At 46.8% G+C, this 15,149-nt stretch overlaps 1 protein-coding gene across 9 annotated transcripts in view; it reads right to left on the bottom strand.

Moving 5' to 3' along the window:
- Window positions 1-15,149, bottom strand: part of NCOA1 (nuclear receptor coactivator 1) — a 132,299-nt gene that overhangs the window by 88,861 nt on the left and 28,289 nt on the right. The window contains exon 1 of one of the 9 annotated variants that reach the window (XM_061461097.1): window positions 1,124-1,401. The exons of the other annotated variants lie outside the window; for them this stretch is intronic. The gene's annotated coding sequence lies outside the window, so the exon portion shown is untranslated. Of the gene's footprint in view, window positions 1-1,123; window positions 1,402-15,149 lie in introns of those variants that run through there. 9 annotated transcript variants of the gene reach the window in all.

Here is a 15,149-nt window from a genome sequence, read left to right as displayed (position 1 = left end):
AGACTCAAAAGCAGCATCACGATACCCAACGCTTGGACCTTTTTCTTGCGCTATTTATTGATACTCCGATGTCACCAGTGACAAAAAAAAAGGGAAAAAAATGACAGAGGCAGGTTTGGAAATGGGAGTTTGCTCGTGCCACTCAAGAGAGGTGCAGTGCTGCTTCCAGCTACAATTTATGCAGCGTTTTAAAGGTTTACATAAATCCTAAACAATCTTCTACTTCACTCCAGCTTGTTACAGTGATTCACATCCCAGTGAAGCCACTTTCAATGTTGGATTTACCATGGAAAGCCCCACAACACCTTCCCCCACGCACAGGGCTCAAGGCAGCACCTGTATTTATATTCACCCTGTGTAATCCAGCAACTCCAAGGCAGCTGCCACGCAGGCAGGGACCATCCTGGACCTAAGGAGCAAGTTTAGGGCAGGAGAAATTCAAGCATAACACCTCGTGTGGGAGCCCACTGACACAGCAACCCCACATGAACTTCAAAAGGGGAGAGCTCTTCAAATTGTGCAATGCTTTGCTAAAGGGAACCCGTACACATGTGAAATCATTAACTCCATCTGCTGCTTTTACTTCTTTCATCAATGATTAACGAACATTAAGCAATAAGCATTTACTTTTTTCTTTTTTTTAGAAAACTAATGTCCTTACTTCTGCAAGTCGCCGTGAGGATTCCTGCCAGCTCTACCCTGCTTAAACATTTACACATTGATTTTCAAGGTCACCGCTGAAACACGTCATTTTCTACTTAGCACATTCTCCTCCAAGCGCGCGGCTATATTCAATGCTGGGAACGCTGCGCGTAAGGGCACAGCACCAAAAACACCCTCAGCAAAGTTCAATCCGTAAAAGAAATCTGAAGTAAAATGCCCGAGGGAAGGCAGCCTTGGAAAATGCAAATACCATTCATTACCCGGACGCTGCTGGCTTGTCTTCGCGCTGTTGTAGAAATGCTGAATAAAGCGACAGTGAAGGTCCGTCCATACCCCCCCCCGCCATCCCACATCCCAGCCGGGTCACAGCAGGAGCCCCACTGCTCACTTCCAAACCCACCACCAAAATCACCCCCCATACCACTACCAACCCCAGGGGGAAGGAGCCATCGGCCCTTACCTGAGAGCTCCCCAGCTCTGCCAGTCTGGGCACCGGCTGCGCAGCCCCTCGATGACGAACATGCTGCCGTGAAGCTCACCGGCTCCCCCGTGCTCCCCCCATGTGCTCCCTGCGGGGTTGGCGATCCCTTCAGCGCCTGCCGGCACACGGTGCCGCTGCCATCGCGGGAGAAAGGACTTGCCACCAGCTTCTCCCACTCGGTTCCCGCTCTGGCTGGTTGCTAATGAAACACAACGCGCGGTGCCGGCGCCGAGCGAGCGCTGAAGACACCTGCCAGGCAGCTCCGACAGCAAGGGAGCGAGTGAGAGCAGCAATGCTTGCAGCTTGCTGTGGCTTCAAACAGAACCGGTCCCATCCCAGGGACTCTAACATTGAAAAAGTAAATAATACACCTTGTGAAATGAAAAGCAATTTTGCTTTTTTTTTATTATTATTCAGGCACAACACAGGTTTTTAATCCGTGTGTCCCTGTAAAGTGCCATCCCTGCTGAATGTGCCACAGATTTTATTAAACTTAACCCCACAGCACTCTTCTACACCACAGAATAATTATTATTTCACAGGAGGAAAAGCTAAGGTACAAAAAAAATTCCTTTACTTCAGTCATACCAGCCCTCTTGCACCTCCCGCGTCTCAGCCTCCATAAAAAGGGACATTTTTGCATCTAAAAGCAGCAGCTCTTTTATCCTTCAGCTTGGGAAAGGGGCTGCTCTGAATGTCAGTTTGGACTTAGAAACTGGTGACCATGGGATAAATCCAGGGTCAGGCTGCGCATCATCCTGGCGGTGATCAGGACCCCAGCCTGGTCTTCTCCCCAGCACTGATGTGCACCACAGACAGTATATGCAGCTACAATTTTCACAGAATCACAGACTGGTTTGGGTTGGAAGGGGCCTTAAAGATCAGCTGCTTCCAACCATGGAGCTGGGCGAGGGGAACCCAACTCAGGGGAAAAAGTCCCCAAATTATAGTCACCCTTCTGCCTTCCAGCAATGGGACCTGTCTCCAGAGGGGAGCTTGGTCCCAATCACCCTAATGCCCAAGCAGGAGCATGGGGACTCACTGTATTTTCATCCCAAGAGTCACATCGCAGGCACCATCAAAGTCTGGATGTTATTCTGTTTTTGAAGAGTATAAATAAAAGTAAACAGGAACCTTAAGGTGTTTGGGCTGTAAAATGGCTCTTTTGATCCAGATCCAGGTATTTTTGATTTTGCCATTAGTGTGGCATCTGAACATCTGATTTTAAGAACCCTGAAGAAGGTCCTTCCTCCACTGCCCTGCTCAGAGGAACTTCACTTCTCTAATTCTCTTCATCAAAACCATTTCCATCATGGGATTTGCACAGCACAGCCACAGACATCAAAGAACAGGAGGAGAAAGTGCTTCAAAAGCCATGGAGGGAAGAAACTTCGAACAGAAACTTGAAACAGTGTGTGCTGGTAGGATGGAGAGATGTACAAATGATGCTCCAGAAAAAAGTTAGCAAAGGAGAAAACACTTGGGGCCACTGCAGCAGTGTTATATCAGTATCAAGGAATAAAAGCCTAAATAATTAAAAAAAAAATTAAGAGGAAAAAGGGTAGGAAAAAAAGAGCTGGAGATAGACATGGAAGGAAGTCCCAGAGAACTGAAACCCTATATAGATACAGCTGCAGAATAACTGAATTAAAGACTAATATCCAGGTAGCATCTTCCCTGCTCATTGCAGGGGGGTGGACTAAGATGACCTAAGGTCCCTTCCAAGCCAAACCATTCCATGATTTTATGACTTTTTGTCCAGGGATAGTAGCATTTGCATGTTAGAGCTTTAAGGCTCCTTCCAACCCAAACCATTCTACGATTCTATGAATTGGGAAGTGCATAATATAAATTAAAAATTAAATGACAAATATGGGAAGTTTCAAGAGTTCACCAACAAATTCCACCCCTTCAGCTGTTCACATTTTTATGCCTTCAGCAGCAAAAAATCACCCTTTCTGGAATGGCCTGGCTCCAGCAATGGATTTGATTCCAGCTGCTGTGTTAAATGAGTGATTAATAGATGCCTTTGTCCTGGCTGCATCTGCCTTTCATGAGAACATCAGCATTAACCTGGGTGTAACACCCCAATTCTGCCTTTGGTGTATTTTTCACTCCATCTCTTCACTTTCAAGGAGATTTGAAAGAATTGGAGGAGCAGAAGCTGATGCAATATCACTGTAAAAAGGGAAATTAAACCAGTAAACCCGACTTTCCAGTGCAGAGTTAAATAACACAAAGAATTTGGAATACAAAGAAACTGCAGAAGCTACAGAGCTCCTGCAAGGAGCCCAGCTTTCATTTTCTTGCCCATTCTCCTGGGCACAGTGATTAATTATGAAGGCTGCAGAAAACATGCAAGCAGAGGGGAGATGATTCCCTGCCGGCAGCACCGAGCCCCAACCTTGCACGTGGCTCATCCATCACCCGAACCACTGGCAAACCTTCTCCAAGGGACGCGTCTGCTGCCCACAACCCAACCACACACCCTGCTACAGCCTGCCAGCAAGCTGGGAACTCTTCCTGACCTTCAGCCGTTCCCACCGACAAGAACCACCACACACAGAAACTTCTACTTCAAGATGGTTTTCTTTCTCCAAGATACTTGCTAATAGAACAGCAGAAACTACGAACTTTTCTACATAGTTTAAAATAAATTAAAAGGGAGGGGAAAGAAAAGGAAGGGAAGAGAAGGGAAGGAAAAGGTGAAAATAAAACAAAAATTAAATAAAATAAAATAATAAAATAAACCAAACCTTGTGACAATTCAATGACACCATCAGATCGTACCACTGAGCATCTCAGTCTCAATTCTGCATTGACACGATTATACAAATACTGGTTCTTTTTAGGTTTCCTCCTAAATCAGGGGTTTGAGCTAAAAGGCTCCAAATGGTTCATCTCAAGCAAATTAGCTCAGAACAAGTTTTAAAGTCAATGATCCTTCCTTCCAAGTTCTTCTACCCTCTAAACCTGCTGGCATAACCTAAATCATGCCAAGCCCATCACAAGGCACCACCTTGCTATTAAATCCCCAACTCAAGGACCAAGGTTTGCGGAAAAGGAATGAAAAAAAGAAATTAAGGCTGTTCTTGTCAAATATCCCTGTGTGGTGATATTTGACACAGGGCACTCCAAGCCCAGATCTTCCTTTCTTTAATGTTGACTTCTATGCTTGCCTTTGAAAGAAGAGGCGGCACGTGCAGCCCCAAACAGACCGAAGTTCTTGGCTTTCCATCTTATATCAACAGCAATGGTACCCAGGGTATCTTCCAAAAGCTCTTCCAAAATTGAAATTTAAAACAACTGTTGACTACAAGAATGCAATGAAGAAGCACAAATCACACAGGGATGGGACACAATGGCCTGGCTGCTTGGCATTTCCAGGCATAATGACAGATCTGAGGTTTCATGATGACAGGCAAAAGAGTTGTGGATGCCTCATCATTGGAAGTTTTCAAGGCCAGGTTGGACAGGGCTTGGAGCAACCTGGTCTACTGGAAGGAGTCCCTGCCTGTGGCAGGGGGTTGTAACTGGATGAGCTTTAAGGTCCCTTCTCACCCAAACCATTCTGTGATTGTATAATTTGAGTCCCTTCAAAAGACCTCAAGCCTGATCTTGTGCAGCTGTGGGCAACAGCATGTAACAGAGTTATAAAATGCTGACAAATCTGAATTCTCCACTCCCACCATTCAGAGTTTCCTGACTTAAATGAGTACAAAGAGATGGAGAAGTAGTATACAGGAATGTGGAGTAAGACAAGCCCTAGCACAGTATCCTGCCTATTTGTAACACAGGTAAAATGAGCAATTGACAGTGACCTTTAAAAGCCAGCATCTCAACGGATGTCATTCCAGGTTAGGGAGGGAAAATGAGGTTTAGTTTATTTGAGACACGGCTGCCTCACAGTGAGCAGATGACACTCCAGGAGGAGAACTTCAGAATGAAAATTATTTTCATGATGAATGAAACATTGTTCCAGTATTTAAAGGATGGCTACAAAGAAGATGGAGACTCCCTTTTGAAAAGGATTCACACTGAAAAGACAAGGGGAGATGGGCACAAGTTGCACCTGGGGGGATTCTGGTTGGAAATTAGAGGAAAATTTTTCACCATGAGAACAATCAGCACCGGAATAATTTCCCCAGGGAAGTGGTGACTCCCCAACATTAGACAATTTCAAGATTCGGCTGGACAGGGTGCTGGGCCATCTACTCTAGGTCATGCTTTGCCTGGAAAGGTTGGACCAGATGATCCTTGAGGTCCTTTCCAACCTGGGATTCTACGATTCTGTGAAGGAATGGAAAATGTTCTTCAGGTTTTACAACTGCTCAAATTAACTCCCAGCCTCACCTACGTCCCATGAGGGCTCTCTTGGAGAAGCCTGCAAACGTCTATTGACTGAGAGAGCTAACACGGCAACAAGAGCAGATCAGATACCATCAGTTACCTCCACTACTCTGTGCCTTGTGCTTTACACACAAACCCTACAAATCACCCTATATTGACCAGCTACAAGGATCTTACCCAGTCAACACCAGTCTGTATCATATACTAATTATTTATACAGACAAACATTCCACATGAGATTTTCTTGATGCTCTAGCAGCCAAGAATTTCTCCAGTAACCTGCAGCTTCTCTCCGTAGATGGATGCCCTCCTTTTTTTTGACAGCATCTCTCTGGCCCACCTGCACACGGACCAGCGCAGGAGCTGAGCAGAATAAATACAGCACAAACATGGCAGGCTCAGCACTTTGCCAAGATGATTAAATCAACACGACTGCATTAACATTCTATGACAGCCAAGCTCCAGAATTGTTTCTTACTCTCTCCAGGTAGCAAACAGCAAAAGAGGAGCATCCAAGGTAAAGATACATGTGGGAAAGGAGGAACAAAACAGCTTTGTTTTGTTTAAAAGAGCAACAAAACCACGCTGCACGTTCAAGCCTTTTTTGCTGCCAAAGCCAGCAAAATCAGCACTTTCTAAGGCCAGCTTCTTCCATCCCTTAAAACAAGCCATAGGAAACTGGAAAAGTGGATGGGTTATGACTTCTTATCTAGAAAATGAAGTTCATGGTAAATGTCTAGATTAAGCAACTGTCAGCACTTAATGTTTGTATTTACTCCAGTTCAAAAGAGCAAACTTTAAGTAAAAACTGAATGTAATTAAGCATGTCCCATACTTTCAGGCATACCAGCTACAATGGGGAGCAAGATCCCTTCTAAATCGATGAAACACCTCTTCAACCTTTGCTTTTTCCAGCCTCTAAGTTACAGCCTCTGACACACCAGTGTGATGTTTAGAAGCCTAAAGTCCCTTCCAGCCCAGAGGCTGGATATATTGAGGAAGAAACTGGTGACAAAATACAACTCAGCCAACCTTGCTCATCTGAGAGAGGCTTTGAGGTTGCCCAGTCCCTGCTCTGCATCAGCAGCTTAAAAGCTTAGGGAGGTGTCTATGCATGTGTGTGGCTGTTACAAATTCATGGCAGCTGAAGCTCCGACAGCAAAACATATATAAAACATAGGAGAAGGAGGACATGGAGCTGTCGGAGTGAGTCCAGAGGAGGCCACAAAGATGCTCTGAGGGCTGGAGCACCTCTGCTATGGAGACAGGCTGAGAGAGCTGGGCTTGTACAGCCTGGAGAAGAGAAGGCTCTGGGGAGACCTTAGAGCAGCTTCCAGTGCCTAAAGGGGCTGACAAGAAAGCTGGAGAGGGGCTTTCGACAAGGGTCTGTAGGGACAGGACAAGGGGGAATGGCTTTAACCTGACAGAGGGGAGACTGAGATGAGATCTTAGGTAGAAGTTCTTCCCTGTGAGGGTGCTGAGGCCCTGGCACAGGTTGCCCAAAGAAGCTGCGGCTGCCCCATCCCTGGCAGTGTTCAAGGCCAGGCTGGACGGGGCTTGGAGCAACCTGGTCTAGTGGAAGGTGTCCCTGCCCATGGCAAGGGGGGTTAGAACTGGATGAGCTTTAAGGTCCCTTCCAACCCAAACCATTCAGTGACTGTATGATTCCCTGCCTTGTTGGGGATATATACAGACACACCTCCCACTGTTTTGTCCCCAGAACTCCAGCAACCTACTCAGAGCTGTGTAGAACTTGGATCATCCTTATCTTGCTGGGGATCCCCATACACACTGCATGGGTTTTCTCCCCTTCTGTGTAACTGGCAGGCTTCAGAACATGAGGATTTCAATAGCTGCCATGGTCTTGTTGCTGTTGGGGGCATTTGGGGAAGTCTCTGTCCCTTCCACTGTGGTGGGAGGAGGCTGCACAAAGAGCAGAGATGTCCTCAAATGGTCTATGCATGGATCATGTCCAGGACAAGTCATGAGCTGCTTGCTTAAATCAGCCACTGTGGAAGCAGACATGGCATGTACGTAACTGCACCTTAGGACATACCCCCAAAGGAAAGGCGCCCCACAATTAACCTGCAGCCCAGTATGCGCAGAGACCACCCCTGAGGGTTGCACCAGTGTGCTAATGGCATTGGCCCCAAGCTGGTTGTCCTGCTGCGTGATCCCTTCTGAATCAATGAAACACCTCTTCAACCTTTGCTTTTCTAATGCCAGAAAAACGTAGTTCCGTAGTTCTTTGCACTCTGAGGTACTTTCTAGCCCCAAAATGCTTCATAAACACCATGGCTGGGAGCAGAGTGCTACATGCAGACCCTCCCCTTGCCTCTTCACTCTTCTTCCTGTAGCTTTAATGCCTCATAAGAGGTTCAATAACAGGAGTAATTATAAACCAGTTATGAAAATAGCTGACCTCCCATGGAGCAGAGAGGTCCTAAGGGTTCAATTACATGACAAGAGAAGACAATCAAGAGACACCCTGGGTTCAGCCTCACTTTTACAAACATTTTGCCTTTGTTATTCTTACCTAATTGTAACGGGTTAGGTAACCAACCTTAATTGTGAGCCAGCTGCGTCTGTAGTGTACACAGCGGCCCCCGGTACCAGCAATGCCTGTCAACAAAATCATCTCTGCTGAGCCAGGATCATCCAGAGCATCCTACCTATTCCCAAATGGGAACAAACACAATCACAGAATGGTTTGGGATGGAAGTGACCTTAAAGCTCATCCAGTTCCAACCCCCCTGCCATGGGCAGACACCTTCCACTAGACCAGGTTGCTCCAAGCCCTGTCTAACCTGGCCTTCAACACTGCAAGGGATGAGGCAGCCACAGCCCCCCAAAAGCTCGTTATGTTTTTGAATTAAAGCTCCAATGATGATATTGTTTTCATGCAATGCCACTTCCTTCTTCTTCAACAGAGTTTGTACCTAGAAAACTTGGGGAAAAGATGGGTTTGGGGTTAAGGCTCAGCATCAGGAATCGCCAACCACGGATTGTCAGGGATGGGACACTTTTCATGTGGTAACCTCCAATCTTCCTCCCTTTCAAGCACGAAAAGCAGGAGAAATGATTCTGCAACTAACCACAAAGGGGAAACTAACTTATAATGCTGATCTTATTTTCCAGATCCTCAGCTGGAAACACAAGGCATTTCTATGGTGCCACCAGAACCATGGGGCAGCACAAGGAAATTAGTATCACAACTAAAATAATCCCAGTCTGACTACTAACATGCTCAGAAACTCATTGCATGTACAGTGTCTGCAACAGAGGGATGCAGGACACATCCCAGTCGGTCTCCAACAAGGTACACGGTGGTCTCAGTTCCCACCACACATCTCATCAATAGCCATGGAGCCAAACATCGTGCAGAAAGTTCTTCTCCAGCAGTGCAGCCATCTCTGAAGGTGCAAGGAAATCAGCGCCAGCCTCCACCCATCCATTACCATAAGGATGTGAAGAACCGAGCCTGGTCTATTATGAATTATTTTAAAAGGAAGATCTGTGAGCCTATCATCATCTCCACACTGCCATCAGCAGCAGTTAGAGCAAAATTATATACTACTAGCAAAGCAATTTGATAAAATAGCTGCATTACAGAAGAGCGTACCCTGAGATTGCCGAAGGCGGCACGTGCAAAAAGGGACAAAACTCACAGGAAATGTTGAAATCCTTAACCCTTAGGGATTCCAATCTCATTATGTTCCAAAGATTCAAATGTGCATAAGCTTCATCTTTTCATTTGTGCATAGAAAGAGAAAGCCCTGACCATTTTTGGCACCGCACTGAGGGCTGAGGCTCCACCAGGCAAAGCATAAAATGAGGCCAGACAAAAAAAAGCAGCAGGGACAAGCAGCTCTCACTGAAAGATGGACACAGCAGGAACCAGGAACCTCTTCTTTTTTACAGCAATCCTGCTGCTCAGCAAAGCCTTTGCTCTGAAACATGCTGCCCCCAACTTCCAAACCACAGCAGGATCCTGATCCTCTGCCCTCTCAGAGGCAGGATCCGGCTTGTGTGACAGGGGGTTGCTCAGGAGATGGAGCACTGGAATGACCTCTAAACACCCAGCACCAAAGAGCTCATGGCTGCCCTATTTATAAGAATTGTTTCTCAGCAAACAAACAGACAAAAAATATTAATTCTCAAATTGCTATGGTTTAAAAAGCTGCAAAGTGGGAAAACTACAGACAACTGCCTCTTCCTGACATGCAGTAGCGAAAGGATGAAAGACCACGTGTTCCCTACAAGTAGCTGCTATCTGTAGCCCGGCAGCTGCCTTTTTATGCCCAGGAGATGTTTTGAGTTCAGTATAATCCCTCAGAATCAACCTCTGCTTAGTTTTCTTGCAGAGCCTTCCCACTGAAGTCAGTGATGGACCAGAAAAGTCAGCATCTTCATCTTTCCTCTTCAGAGCACCAATGTGCACCTCCACCACCAGAGATTAGGAGAAAATACTTTCCCAGGGCAGGATAAGGTGTAGCTGCCACTCCAGGGATATTTTCACATCTTCTTTAAGCTGCTGCCATCAGAGAGGGGATATCAGATCAGCAAGACCTCTGCTCCAAACCCACTAGAGCCATGCATTGCAACAGGACCCAAAGGATCTGAGAGTGAAGTGTTATTATGATTGGCACCACGCAAATACACAGAATTAGATTTTCCCTGCCCCAGATGTCAAGCCTGAACAGATTAGACTAAGTGAAAGGAAAAAATAAATGGCCATCTCAATTTTGTAAGCAGGAGCTCCAGCCAGAGATTTCTTGCCAAAAGCCCTAAGGAAAACAGAGCTGTGCCAGCCCAAACCACACAGGAAAGCTGATCACCACAACCAAATGCTTTGGTTCTCCCTCACCTACTTCACACTTGGGTCTATGAACCCATCTGGGGACCAGGCAACTGGGAAGATGAAAGCCATACACTCCTCTTTCTTGCTTAAAATTTAGTTTTCACGTAAGCAGTCACGGCAACCTCCAAGCTTAGACCAGACAGCATTTCAGCAGCACCTCCACATCTGAAAGGTGGTGAGATGTTGGAGCAGGTTGTGCAGAGAAGCTGCAGATGGCCCACCACTGGAAGTGTTCACGGTCAGGTTGGAGAAAGCTCTGAGCAACCTGGTCTAGTGGAAGAGTGTGCTCCAGGGAGACCTTACAGCAGCCTCCAGTGCCTAAAGGGGCTGACAAGAAAGCTGGAGAAAAGAGCCTGTCGGGACAGGGCAAAGAGGAATGGCTTTAAACTGACAGAGAGGAGATTTACAGGAGATCTTAGGCAGAATCTTCCCTGTGAGGGTGGTGAAGCCCTGGCACAGGTTGCCCAGAGAAGCTGTGACTGCCCCATCCCTGGCAGTGTTCAAGGCCAGGTTGGACGGGCCTTGGAGCAACCTGGTCTGGTGGAAGGTGATTCTGCCCATGGCAGGGGGGTGGGATTAGATAACCTTCAAAGGTCACTTCCAACCCAAACCATCCTGTGACTGTATGATCATGTTGATAAACCAAAATTCAAATGTTAAAGCCCTATCCAAAAAGACAACTACCATTTTACAACTCACACCTTCGCTAAGAAGTAGGACATCTTGTTCGTGCTGGAGAAGAGCACAGTGCAGATCCTGCTCCCCAGAAGAAAACAGACCAGTGCCTCTTTTTTGTCCCTGCCCTGGGTTCTCCACGTCATCAAGCATGTGGCAGATCTCAGTCTCAGGAAACTCGTGGGTGTAAATGGGTCATTGGTTTACTGACTACGCAACACGGCGATTTCCAGCTGATGTAACAGAAAATAAAGGCAGGTGATGTGACTACATACAACTTCTGGGAAAACCACAGCCCATTCCAGACAGGGGACACACCAGAAAAGGCCTGTGAGCATGTGTAGGAAGAAATGAGCATCACTTCTGAACGAAAGCAAGCATGAAAGGCAGCACGCTAGTGACAGTGGTACCTCAGGCACTCAGGGCAAGACAAAGGGGTCCAGCATCACCAACCACAGCTCAGTTAACTCAGCAAAAATCCTGGGGAGTTTAGAGAGAAAAAGCATCTTTTGTTCATGGAACTGCATGATTAGACCAATTTTGGTACAGATAGATTAAACACCAGGTACAGGAGATGATGCTTTAACAGCTACTGAAGGAGAGGAATGATAATCCCTATGGGGAAGGTATCTCCCCACTCTTGCATATCAGTCCTGCCAGAACGAGGTCATTGCGCCCTATGTTTGCCCCATGCTGCCCATGAACACAGGGCATCATGTTCAAACTGCACATGCTGGAACAATACAACTGAGTGAGAGGAGGATCCTTTGCCCTGGAATCTCCTACAGCATGCACAACCACAAAGATCGGATGATGAAGGAGAGAAGCCCTTGGAGAAGCACTTCTCGGGGGGGGCTGTGCAATGCTCTGGATATTAAACTTAAGTCTGTTTTAAACTTAAGCTCTTCAGAATTTGATATTCTCTCTGCTCAGCCATATTCACTTGCAGAGCAGGTCCGGCAGCATTTTCCCCAGGCTGAGCAAGATCGCTCAGGGGCCAAGTCTACTGGCAAAGAAGCAGCACATTGTACGAGGGGTGTAGGCATGGTGGTCCTGTGCTCCAAGCAGTCTCCAGAGCTTGGAGAAGAAAGATTTAGGCTATGTTTCCAAACCTATGTAGGAAAGGACTGGCCATCAGGATGGTTACATTGGAGCAGCACTGTTCACAGCCCCACGACGACCTTGACAGCATTCCTCAGCCAACATGTGCTTCCCAGATGATAAAGAACTCTCCCTAGAAATGGCCTTTGTAATCACACAGTCAAAACAATCACAAACTGAAAGCTGCTTTCCCAAAACATGGGTTTCATGTTGGAGATTGTTACAATCACAGTATCTGCAAGAACAAATATACTCAGTCACACAAGGCTCAGATTCCTCAGCGAAGGCTGGGAACCAGCAACTGCGAGTGAAAACTGCTTTGGATGATACGGACAAGGAAGATGCACCTACTGCAGTGACAAAGGACTGTGCCTTTCATTGAGTTTTTTTGTTCACCTGAAGAACCAAACCCCACCCTAAAATGCCACCCCAAAATGCATGGAAATGCAGAGCGATGGAGCCACTGGCAGGGACTTCTCCAAGCACAACCCAGCTGAGATCCAGGGTCTGGCCTAACAGGCCAAAGCTGGAGCTAAAGAGCACCTAGGACAAAGTTATTGAAGGCCAAGTATCTCCTGGGAACCCCCATCTTCCAGTACCACACGCACGGAGCAAAACTGCTTCATCCAAACAACCTGGAAGAAGAGCAAACCCTCCTGCTTCAGGGATGTATCAGCTATTAATTACCAGGGATCAGAAAGACATTTTCTTTGGAGAGAAGATATTCCATCATTCCCACTGATTTTTTTCTTGCAGGTTCCTGGCAACGCTGCATGGTGCTGGACATTGATGAACTCTGGTTCCCCACTGACCAATGCCATCTGTGCGCTCCCCAGGTCGTACAGCTCATCTCCTTGCTCGGTGCAGTTATACCGCATTTATAAACTGCATTTAGCTCATCTCTAGAAACTTTATTAAGCCGACAGAAGTGGGAATGCAGCGTGACCAACCTCATGAAGAAAACCAAACCGAACCCATTTCTAAGGACTACTGTAATGCTAAAGTCCAAAAATATCACGTTTCTCACGAGGCTTTGAAACTGAAACCAAAAATGAGCTGGGAAGCAAAGCCATGCTCAAATTTAAAAGTATTTTTAAGAGCTTCTCTATTTCAAAGTGCTTACTGTCCTACAAAAACTAAAATAAAAAAAAAGGTGAAGCATTTTTCCAAAATATTTTTAATGGCTCCCAAGCAGTCTCTGCACCATAAGATCTCTGCATTCTAACCAAAAGTCACAAGTGTACATGAGTTTCTACAGCAGTCACAAACTGCATAGCTTTGGTTTCCAGATCAACACAATTCCTCCCTTGCCCAGGACAGGGAAAAATCCCACCAATGGAATTACAGCAGGTTCATAATTGCTTAAATTTAGCTCAGCTGGGGTTTGTTTCCAGCTACATCATAGTAATTTTTATATATATATAAATGTAAGTACATTTGTATTCCAAGTTAATCAGATTGGGGTTGTTTTTACCTTAAGCTGGATCCTTCAAACAGGTCTGTTGATAGATTTTAGCAATCACACGCTGCTCCAATGACATTTCCAACACAGACAAACTTTTAAGGAATCACAGGATGGTTTGGGTTGGAAAGAACATTTAGGCTCATCCAGCTCCAATCCCCTGTCACGGGCAGGGACACCTTCCACTAGACCAGGTTGCTTCAAGCCCCGTCCAACCTGGCCTTGAATGCTGCCAGTGGTGGGGCAACCACAGCTTCTCTGGGCAACCTGTGCCAGGGCCTCAGCACTCTCACACTAAAGAACCAAGTGAAGACATGGGGGACCCCAAGGCGTTCACACATGAGCTGGCACAAGGTATGTTTTCACTTAATATTTGGAAAAGCAGGTATCCTGTCTGACAGCCAACACAGCACCTCACCATCCCACTTCCTGTGACCAAGAGAAGCAGTACTGATTTTCATTACAAATTCAAGCCCTTACTTAAAAAAATAGTATTAAAAGTGGTCAGAGCTCTTAAAGGGCTCCTTCCAGCACGGCTGAACCAGCCCAGGCTGTGATCAAGATACAACCCACGCCAGCAGAAGAGTTATTTTACTGCAAACACAGCCACTCCCTGCAAAAGGTTTACAAACCCGGAAGATGACTTCCCCTCTGTGTTATTATTTCAACACCACAGTTCGTGCCAGCACGGTGCTGAGGAGGAGACATTACTTCTTTTCCCATGTTTCAAGGAAATCAGGAAAAAGCTTCAGATGAAGAGTAGACACATGGGCTCAGCTCCCCAGTGCTGGTGTATTGCCCCTCCAGGCCACTGGTGAGCCAAAGCATGCTCACCTGCATGCACATCACTGTGGGGGGGACTTCCAGAGCTGGGTGATAATATCACGATGACATGCCACAGAATCACAGAATGGTTTTGGTTGGAAGGAACCTTAAAGCTCATCCAGTTCTAACCCCCTGCCACAGGCAGGGACACCTTCCACTAGACCAGGTTGCTCCAAGCCCCGTCCAACCTGGCCTTGAACACTGCCAGGGATGGGGCAGCCACAGCTCCTCTGGCCAACCTGTGCCAGCGCCTCACCACCCTCACAGGGAAGAACTTCTGCCTCAGATCCCATCTCAGTCTCCCCTCTGTCAGGTTAAAGCCATTCCCCCTTGTCCTATTTCTACAGGCCCTTGTCAAAAGCCCCTCTCCAGTTTCTTGTCAGCCCCTTTAGGCACTGGAAGCTGCTCTAAGGTCTCCCCAGAGCCTTCTCTTCTCCAGGTTGAACAAGCCCAGCTCTCTCAGCCTGACTCCATAGCAGAGGTGCTCCAGCCCTCAGAGCATCTTTGTGGCTTCCTCTGGACTCACTCCAATAGGTCATGATGTCACTGCACACCTTGGCCATGGTTCTGGGAGCAGGCACGAGGCACGTGAGGCTACTCAGGCTCAGCAGCAAGGTAGCCATCAAGGCACTTCTCCAGCATCACCTTGTTCCAGCTCTTGGTGGGCAAGGCGCCAGCAGGTCCTGGCCACACAAGCAGCTGGATCAAAAATGGGGTTGATTTTCTCATTC

This window comes from Pezoporus flaviventris, unplaced genomic scaffold, assembly GCF_033815535.1.
Source record: "Pezoporus flaviventris isolate CSIRO_AGI_PZ_B2104156 unplaced genomic scaffold, CSIRO_AGI_Pfla_v1 ptg000031l, whole genome shotgun sequence".
NCBI classification, from domain to species: domain Eukaryota; kingdom Metazoa; phylum Chordata; class Aves; order Psittaciformes; family Psittacidae; genus Pezoporus; species Pezoporus flaviventris.
This window is presented reverse-complemented; position numbering and strand designations above follow the sequence as displayed.